The sequence below is a fragment of the Borostomias antarcticus genome (genome assembly GCF_949987555.1).
Source record: "Borostomias antarcticus genome assembly, chromosome: 7".
Taxonomy (NCBI): domain Eukaryota; kingdom Metazoa; phylum Chordata; class Actinopteri; order Stomiiformes; family Stomiidae; genus Borostomias; species Borostomias antarcticus.
The window spans coordinates 25,540,252-25,549,593 of NC_140240.1; positions in this window are offsets into that span (position 1 = coordinate 25,540,252).

A 9,342-nucleotide genomic window follows, 5' to 3' on the forward strand; every position below is an offset into this window, starting at 1 on the left:
CATCACATCCTATACAAAAATTAATTACTATAGGATTTGAAGTGTCCTACTCCTATTGTAATGAGGACTGTCTGTCTATAATGCAGTAGCGTACCATGTGGTCTTGCACAGGGTCTTCTCCAACATTGTTATTACTCCCAATGCATACCACAGAGCCATTATGACAACAATGGCCAAGCACCATGAAGAGAATGACAGGACGATAAAATACACCCCCTTAGGACACAGCACTCAATAGCCTACTCCCCTACTTCACTAATCAGTGTTTAGGCTACTAGCCTACTAGCCTACTAGGCGTATTAGCCCACCGCTCCAGGTCTTGATTTGGTTTGGTCTTGACTTCCGTAAGCTAGAATAATTTTATCTGGCCTACAATGTTAAGTGAATAACGAGCTAGTAAGACCGGTGTCAACAGACCGTAAAGTGGACTGTATTTTCATGAAGACTACAGTAGGGGGCGACGGAGCACTACCAAAATGCTAAACACGGATGAAAATGAAGCGATATGGCAGAATACAAGACGCATTTAAGTCAAAAACAGTCTGAAAGTCGATTTCAGGCTTCCCCTTATGGTGTCAGAATGAAGGCTTTGGATTTGTATGGGTAAGACAGGATTACCCTGGCTTATAGGAGCAATCACCACTGGTAGGGGTACCAATAATTTGCAACACTTGGGAAAATTTAATTGTTCCTATCAAAACGTAAACAACTATATTTCCGCACTAAAACGAAGTCCATTAGGCTACGACAACTCGTGCTCAAACACCACAACGCCTTTTATCAAACTGAAATAGCCCTGCCAGTGCCAACCATCTCTGGGCTACTGTATTTAACATAATAACATTGCATTCATAAGCCATTGTTCTGACACCATAAGGGGAAGCTTGTCAACGACATGCGACAACAGGTCCTTATCTCTCACATAGCAGCAAATTCACACACATTGCCAACATGATCAATCTGAAATGCATACGGTTGCGTGTCCACCGACAAGCTGTATTTTAGGGTCTATAGGGACAAGAAAATAACTTACCTGATATAAAATGGGCACCGCAAACGCGGGCATTTCTGATTATGTCCTCAGTCCAGTCCGTAGGCTATGCTTAGCCACAGGCGACTCCATTTCTGAAAAGGCCGGTTTCCTCTTGAAACGAATAAAGTTTGTCACTAGAGCTCCGATTTGTAGCCTACACCCGTAGACGCAACAGCCAGACATATTGATGGTATATAAAATACTAGTGTTTGCACTAAAACCGCTCCAGGTCTTGATTTGGTTTGGTCTTGACTTCCGTAAGCTAGAATAATTTTATCTGGCCTACAATGTTAAGTGAATAACGAGCTAGTAAGACCGGTGTCAACAGACCGTAAAGTGGACTGTATTTTCATGAAGACTACAGTAGGGGGCGACGGAGCACTACCAAAATGCTAAACACGGATGAAAATGAAGCGATATGGCACAATACAAGACGCATTTAAGTCAAAAACAGTCTGAAAGTCGATTTCAGGCTTCCCCTTATGGTGTCAGAACGATGGCTTTGGATTTGTATGGGTAAGACAGGATTACCCTGGCTTATAGGAGCAATCACCACTGGTAGGGGTACCAATAATTTGCAACACTTGGGAAAATTTAATTGTTCCTATCAAAACGTAAACAACTATATTTCCGCACTAAAACGAAGTCCATTAGGCTACGACAACTCGTGCTCAAACACCACAACGCCTTTTATCAAACTGAAATAGCCCTGCCAGTGCCAACCATCTCTGGGCTACTGTATTTAACATAATAACATTGCATTCATAAGCCATTGTTCTGACACCATAAGGGGAAGCTTGTCAACGACATGCGACAACAGGTCCTTATCTCTCACATAGCAGCAAATTCACACACATTGCCAACATGATCAATCTGAAATGCATACGGTTGCGTGTCCACCGACAAGCTGTATTTTAGGGTCTATAGGGACAAGAAAATAACTTACCTGATATAAAATGGGCACCGCAAACGCGGGCATTTCTGATTATGTCCTCAGTCCAGTCCGTAGGCTATGCTTAGCCACAGGCGACTCCATTTCTGAAAAGGCCGGTTTCCTCTTGAAACGAATAAAGTTTGTCACTAGAGCGCCGATTTGTAGCCTACACCCGTAGACGCAACAGCCAGACATATTGATGGTATATAAAATACTAGTGTTTGCACTAAAATACGGCTCGCTCTGAACTCGTCTGTCTCCACCTGCTTCTGTTTCAAGAATGCCCGCGCATACATAGCTGGGTCTATAATGAACAAATATATGACCCACGCTCTATTTTAACAAATGCTGGGTTTTGAAGCCTCGGCTCTACCAATAAATAACTTATTTAGACGCGTTCTGTCCGAGTAAAATTATTTTTGCCGAGGTAGTCTTCTTCTGTGGTGGTGGCAGTGCTTTGAAGCTTCAACCCAGCATTTGTTAAAATAGACCCTTTTGCTTAGGTAAGTGAAGTTTCATGTTTATCTGACACTTGTAAAGCTTTGATTGATTGATTGTAGGCTAAATATGAGCACCTCTCCAACTAGGCCAACACCGATTTATTTTGACGGAAAAGTGAATGGACCAGCAAAGGACTGCTGTCTGGTATGAGCGAGCGGAATGCGACAACGGGACTGAGAAGGGCTAAATTTCAACCAGACATTCCAGTGAAACCAGGTAGTCAAAATAACTTACCTGATATAAAATGGGCACCGCAAACGCAGGCATTTCTGATGATTTCCTCAGTCCAGTCCGTACGCTTAATAATGGCGATTTCGTCTGTCTTCCTCTGCTACTGTTTCAAGAATGCACGTGCATACTTGTGCTGACAAGGCTGTAAAAGGGTCTGTAATTAACAAATATGACCCACGCTCGTTACATAACTTCTATAACATCCAGTGACAAAATATGTCATGGTACCTTGGTATGTACACACCAAGGATTAAACTCACAACCTTCGCGTGATAGGCAACGCACATGGAGGTATAATATAAACAGTGCACTATCCATTCGGCCACCGCTGACCTGGGAAATCAGTGGACTCTTTTTGTTTTGATGTTCTGGGACCACTGCCTCTTGTGGTAGCAACAACAGAACTGCAGATCAACAACAACAAGAAAGAGGAAGGGAGCGACAAATAGGATTCCTACTTCTTGGTGGTTGGCTTACAGCCAACACACAAAAATAGCCCATGGGCCCTGGATGGTATCTCGTGATACGGACATGATTGCAGTATCAAACTGTATGTTGTTACCTCCGCCTTGAGAGAACGTGCTAAAGTAAAAATTTCACTGTGGAGTTAGAATACTACTTCCCACCGACCACCACTGCTCACAGATGTAAAGTATTTTGACACAAATAATAGGAACATAATCTGTATCTACATGATATGTATCAACTTATTATTATTGGTCTAGAAGAGATCAGACCTGAGAGTAACAGACTCTAGCTCCTTCGGTAGGGTGTGTGTGCCTTCAAACCAGTAGGTTGGAGTTCAAGCCCAGGGAAGTGCAACAAGTAAATAATGTTGTTTTCTTGTATATTATAGTGATTGTGTTTTGTTTTAGTTTTTTTGTAAATTATGTACATAGTGTAAATCATGTATATAGTTTAATAAAAGTGCTGCTCCTGTTGGCATCACTGCAATGCTTGGCATGAGAAGTCATGTAATCTTCCCAGTGTGATGTATGCCACACACATTTCAATTTCTTTATTGGATTTCCAATCAAAGATACAAATCAATATCAAAATCCAACAGTAGCAAGAATCACACAACGCAGTGCAAGATCACATTCACATAATGTAGTCCCAGCAGGGAGATCAAAGCTATTTATGGATATATGTAACAGCGTCTTTTCCATATGAAATGACTGCCAATGATGGCAGACACAGAACACACACACACACATACACACACACACACACAAACATGCACAATTAATAAAAAATGTACATATAACTAGGATGAGCATCCCATACAGTAGATGGAACACTCAACAACTAATTAGAATGCTGAGCTGTCATGATCAAAATTCTTCTATGACATCTAGAACAATTCTTCTATGACATCATAACAAAGACAGCTATAGATTCATACAGTAACATCACCCTGGAGTGCATTCACTATTGAATTTCCTGTGAAACCTCTGACTTTTCTGATGGCTTTTCAGCATTTAAAGCTTCTTATTGGAGTTGCTCTCTTAGTGGCGGTGATCAAGATTGATCCTTCAGACATCAAGGCCTTCAGAGATACCCTGATGTCTTCCATACTGCCTAAACAGTGGGCTGCCTCTCCACCTGGACCGCGTCACCCACGACTTCCACTTGACTTTGACCTCGCCTCCTTCACTGGTCTTCAAACTGTGACAGAGACAACCGACGCCCACCAGATGGAGACCAGCAGGTTCTGGGTCTGGGACTATATGGAGACCAGCAGGTTCTGGGTCTGGGACCATATGGAGATCTGCAGATTCTGGGTCTGGGACCTGTTAGTTAAGACCTTAGCGAAAAAGACATCCAACGCCCACCAGAGGACCAGAGTATCCCTGGTCACTCCCATGATCAAAAGACCGACCAGGATCAGGGCTCTGGACAGTGGCACACAGTCCTGGGACCTCTCGGCTAAAATACTCCTTGCTGTGGGAGTTATGGCCCTAGGAGCCACAATCTTCTGCCTTCTAGGAAGAATTCATTAGTGGCAGTCCTAAAGGTAGACTGGGGCACCATGGAAGGGACTGAGGATACAAGGGGTGCAGACTAGCGTTCGTTGGCGTTCTGACATATGTGACCGCCGCTGGTGATTTGGTCCTCAACTAGGCATTTTCATTTTTCAGTTTTTTACAGATTATGAAAGTGCAGATTGTAAGCTTTCAAATGAGGTCTCATACATTGAAATCTGAACATATTTGAATAAGATATGCTTATTTGAATGCTAGTACTGCCAAATCAACTTAGCTGAGAAATCGCCCTCCAAAGTTCTCCAACAATTTCACACCTCTGACTGCCAGGTAATGGGCGTGAACAATAGCCTGGTAACCGCACCCCCAGCCACTCCCCCACTGGACGATCTGTCATTATCTGTCAGAGTGGCTGTCAACTTGGGGTATTACCTGAGAGTGGGGTGCTCTCTCACTGATTACCCCACACTCTTTGAGTCAGTATTAATCTTGTGTTGTGAATGCAGTTAAGAACAATATAAGATGAAGTTCAAATTTAACGTTCTTTATTGTCAAATACATGATATACATTACAAGCATAAGTAGTAAAGTGTACAAAAAAAGGCGACAGTCTAAGTGTTAAAGTGTACAGTCAGTTGTATAGACAAGGTGCATAGTGTTCATTGTGATCAAGTGCACAACAAAGTAATAAGGTGCATAGTGTTCAATGTGATCAAGTGCACAACAAAGTAATAACAGTCCCCATCTCAATACTCAAGGTAATAACAGTACTCGGCTCAGTATTCAATATTCGAACAATGCAGTCTGTGCAAGTGTGCGCAAGTCTGTGCAAGAGAACACGCAATGCTTCAGTATACAAACAGGAAAAGGCTGTGGCCTTTCTCCTGCAGTGCTGTCCATCCTGATGATCTGCAGTGAATCTACAAGCGGACAGTCTTGTTCTGAGCTGCTGTGGAGTTTGGCGGGGGACATGTGATGTCTCGTCCCTCATCAGAACAGAACTCTCTGATCTTGTTAAAGAGATATGTCTGTCTGGCCATGTCCAGTCCGGGTGGGGCTTGCACAGGAAGACCTTCTCTGGGGGGCAGGACATCAGGCTTGCGCAGCAGCTGAAACTCAACTGCTGGTGCATCACGGTGTTCTCTGGCCACAACCATGCCAGGTCTCTCAGCATCAAAACTGCAATAGAATAGAAGGAAGAAAGTACATTAAACTATTGCCCACAGTACTGGCACTCCATATACATAAAATAGTACCAGAAAGTGTTGATTAAATAGACTAGCTAATGCATGATAATTACCTGAAGTGCTGGTAACTCGAAATCTGTGGGAGTGCCCGGAAGTAGGGTTTCAGATGCTCTTGCCAGTTGTAGCATTTGCATGTCCAAGCGCATGGGGGTCTGCACTTGTCCACCATTCTCCTGGTAGTCTTGGGCTATGGCCTGGAGCTTGTTCTTGCTCATGCTGTAACCAAAACAAAAAACAAGGTGTCAGACTAACATACCTCTCATGCTCTCTCATTCTGTTTCTCTCTGTAATAGCTACCTAGCTAGCTAGCTAGATATTAGCTGCCTCGCTGGCTAGTTTAGGAACACAGGGCTAGCTCAGCTAACTAGCATGTTAGCTAACGTTAGCTAGCTAGATATTAGCTGCCTCGCTGGCTAGTTTAGGAACACAGGGCTAGCTCAGCTAACTAGCATGTTAGCTAACGTTAGCTAGCTAGATATTAGCTGCCTCGCTGGGTAGTTTAGGAACAAAGGGCTAGCTCAGCTAACTAGCATGTTAGCTAACGTTAGCTAGCTAGATATTAGCTGCCTCGCTGGGTAGTTTAGGAACACAGGGCTAGCTCAGCTAACTAGCATGTTAGCTAACGTTAGCTAGCTAGATATTAGCTGCCTCGCTGGGTAGTTTAGGAACACAGGGCTAGCTCAGCTAACTAGCATGTTAGCTAACGTTAGCTAGCTAGCCTTTGTTAGTTAGTGCTAGATTTGTTATGCTAGCTAGACTCAGTCACTTGTTTAGAAATGAGCTACTGCTAAACGACTAACGTTAATGTAAACAGCACAGATAGTATAAAGATAGCTTACTCGAAGCATTGTCCTCTTCTTCACTACCACATTCCGAGTTTGTACCATCGTCAACATCCATGTAGTCCTTTAGGTACGAATCCATAAGTTCTCCATTGTCGAATCGTCGAGCGGCGTTGAGCAGATCTTTGTTCAGAGCTTTCGCAAAAGCTGTAGCATCCATGGGTAAACGTGGAACTGAAATGTAAACAAACACGGCGTGCAGTTCTTATGGGCAGGGTGGGGGCGGAGAACCCGGAAGCAATAGCCAATGAAAACAAATCATGCTAATCGATCTGCCCGCCCCCAAGCCCGGCTCGAAATCAGCTAAAAACGAGCTTAGTTTGCAGACTAATTAAACGTATTTCGTGAACCTAAAACTGTTGTCTGTTATAGTAAGTAGGTTCTTCACAACTTCAACTTTGGTAATACGCAAAAAAACAAAAAACGAAAAAAAACGTTTTTTTTAGCTATTTTGCCCTCTAGCGCATTTCGGGGTTTGCCGAGTTGCGGACCAAATCACCAGCCGCTGTCACATATAATTCGCCATAAAGTAAGATTCTAGTTCATCTGGAAAGGCTTTTCTAAATATTTAGCGTAGAACTATTTAGTCGCAGCACATACGTGTGTAAACTTCCGAAAACTAGGTAGCCTAGCAACATAAACAATAACAATAGCTACCCTAAGTAGTTCCGCTTCCTGAATCCCCTCTGCGGATTTATCTACACATCTGCAACGGTCGCTTCAATACAAGTCAATGGATTTCATAAAATTATCAATAAAACCCTACAGGATTCATACTTTGCGGCGAATTTGATGTCAGAACACCAACGGACACCAATTACCCCCTCAGTGAGCTTCTTGTCTTTGAAATCGAGAGTTTAACATGTTTTTGAATGATTTTTCACGGTGCCCACCCACATCCATTGTATGACCAAAACGGTGGTAGAGCAATTATCAGACTTTCTCAAAAGTGCTAGTTTTGTCAACGTTTTGATCTGAACCATTGTATATGATCATAAGTAACCTTAAAACAGGGCTAAACATGCATTTTCCCTTTACTACTCCTTTAAGTTTCAAGACTTACAGTAGTAATTGTGTTCTCCCCTCCTCAGGTTAAAAACAGAGCAAACCAGGGACTGCGACCAGACAGGGAAAAGACAGAAGACTGCTAACAGAAACCTCTGAAACTTTTTGTATTTAGTAAATGATGTACATTTGTAAATGATGTACATAGTTTAATAAAAGTGTCAACATGTATCTGTTATTGAGGTTTGATTGTACCCTAGGCCTACTGAATAGGCTCTGATAGCCCAGGGAGAAAGAGAGAGAGAGAGGGAGAGAGAGACCTCTGATAGCCCAGGGAGAAAGAAAGAGGGAGAGAGAGACCTTGCCACTTTCTTATCTCTCAATCACCGTCTGTTAATTTTTGTCCACTTACACATTCAACAACTGCACATACTGATGAAAAGCATTCATGGGCAGAGGTCTGTGCTATCCAAGCACCCTTTCTAGTTTTCTAGTTTTTTCCCCGCAAACAATTACAGGGTCATTTTTTTTTATAGGGTGCCATTTGGACTTCATAACTTGGGATAAAACAAATGTTGAATTACCTACATTTTCATGTTCTATTCTATAAAGGACATATCTAACTTACTGAAAAACATACTGGTCAAGCTACAGTAGTCTTCTTCTGTGGTGGTGGCAGTCTCTTTGAAGCTTCAAAGAGACCGCCACCACCACAGAAGAAGATTACCTCGGAAAGTGAGCAAACTAGCTAGCCTAGCTAACATAAACAATAGCTACCGTAAGTAGTTCGGCTTCCTGAATCCCCTCTGCGGATTGATCTACACATCTACAACAGTCGCGTCAATACAAGTCAATGGATTTCATAAAATGATCAATAAAACCCTACAGAATTTTCCCTTTACTACTCCTTTAAGTTATGGTAATAATATTACGTATTAGGGTCTTGAGCATCCTACCCTGAAACATGTACAGAACATTGTGCATGGCAAACCATGCACTTTACAGCTGCATTTCACTCTTGCAGCCACACCGGATCATCTTCAGGACGTAGTCGGAACAAGTTTGACATCTTCTGGTAGGTGGATTGGGATCAGTGCCCTGTTACTGGTGTACTTTTTCCATCCAAATTCCTCTGGGTTCATTGCAGGTGGCAGATTGTTATTGAGATTTCGCCACAGGTACGCTTGGAAGTGGGCCGTCTTTACATTTTCAGTGAACGCTTCCTTTGTTGGAGGTACAGTATAGCGGCTAGATTTGGTGAAGACATATATCCTTTCCCGTTCTTTTTTCCCCAGACAAGTAGCCTTGTGTGTGTCATGTCCATGCTCTCCGTTATGCCATAACAGGCTGAGATGAAGGCAGTGGCTCTAAACATACAAACTACTCTGGGTTCATTGCAGGTGGCAGATTGTTATTGAGATTTCAAATGCAATGAACCCAGAGGAATTTGGATGTTTAGACTGATTGAAAGGCAGAGAAAAAGTGTGCAGGAGTACAGATTTTCCTCAAAGAGCAGAAGCAGAGAGAGCACAGGTTTTTCAGGCAGACAGCCAACTTACTCAGT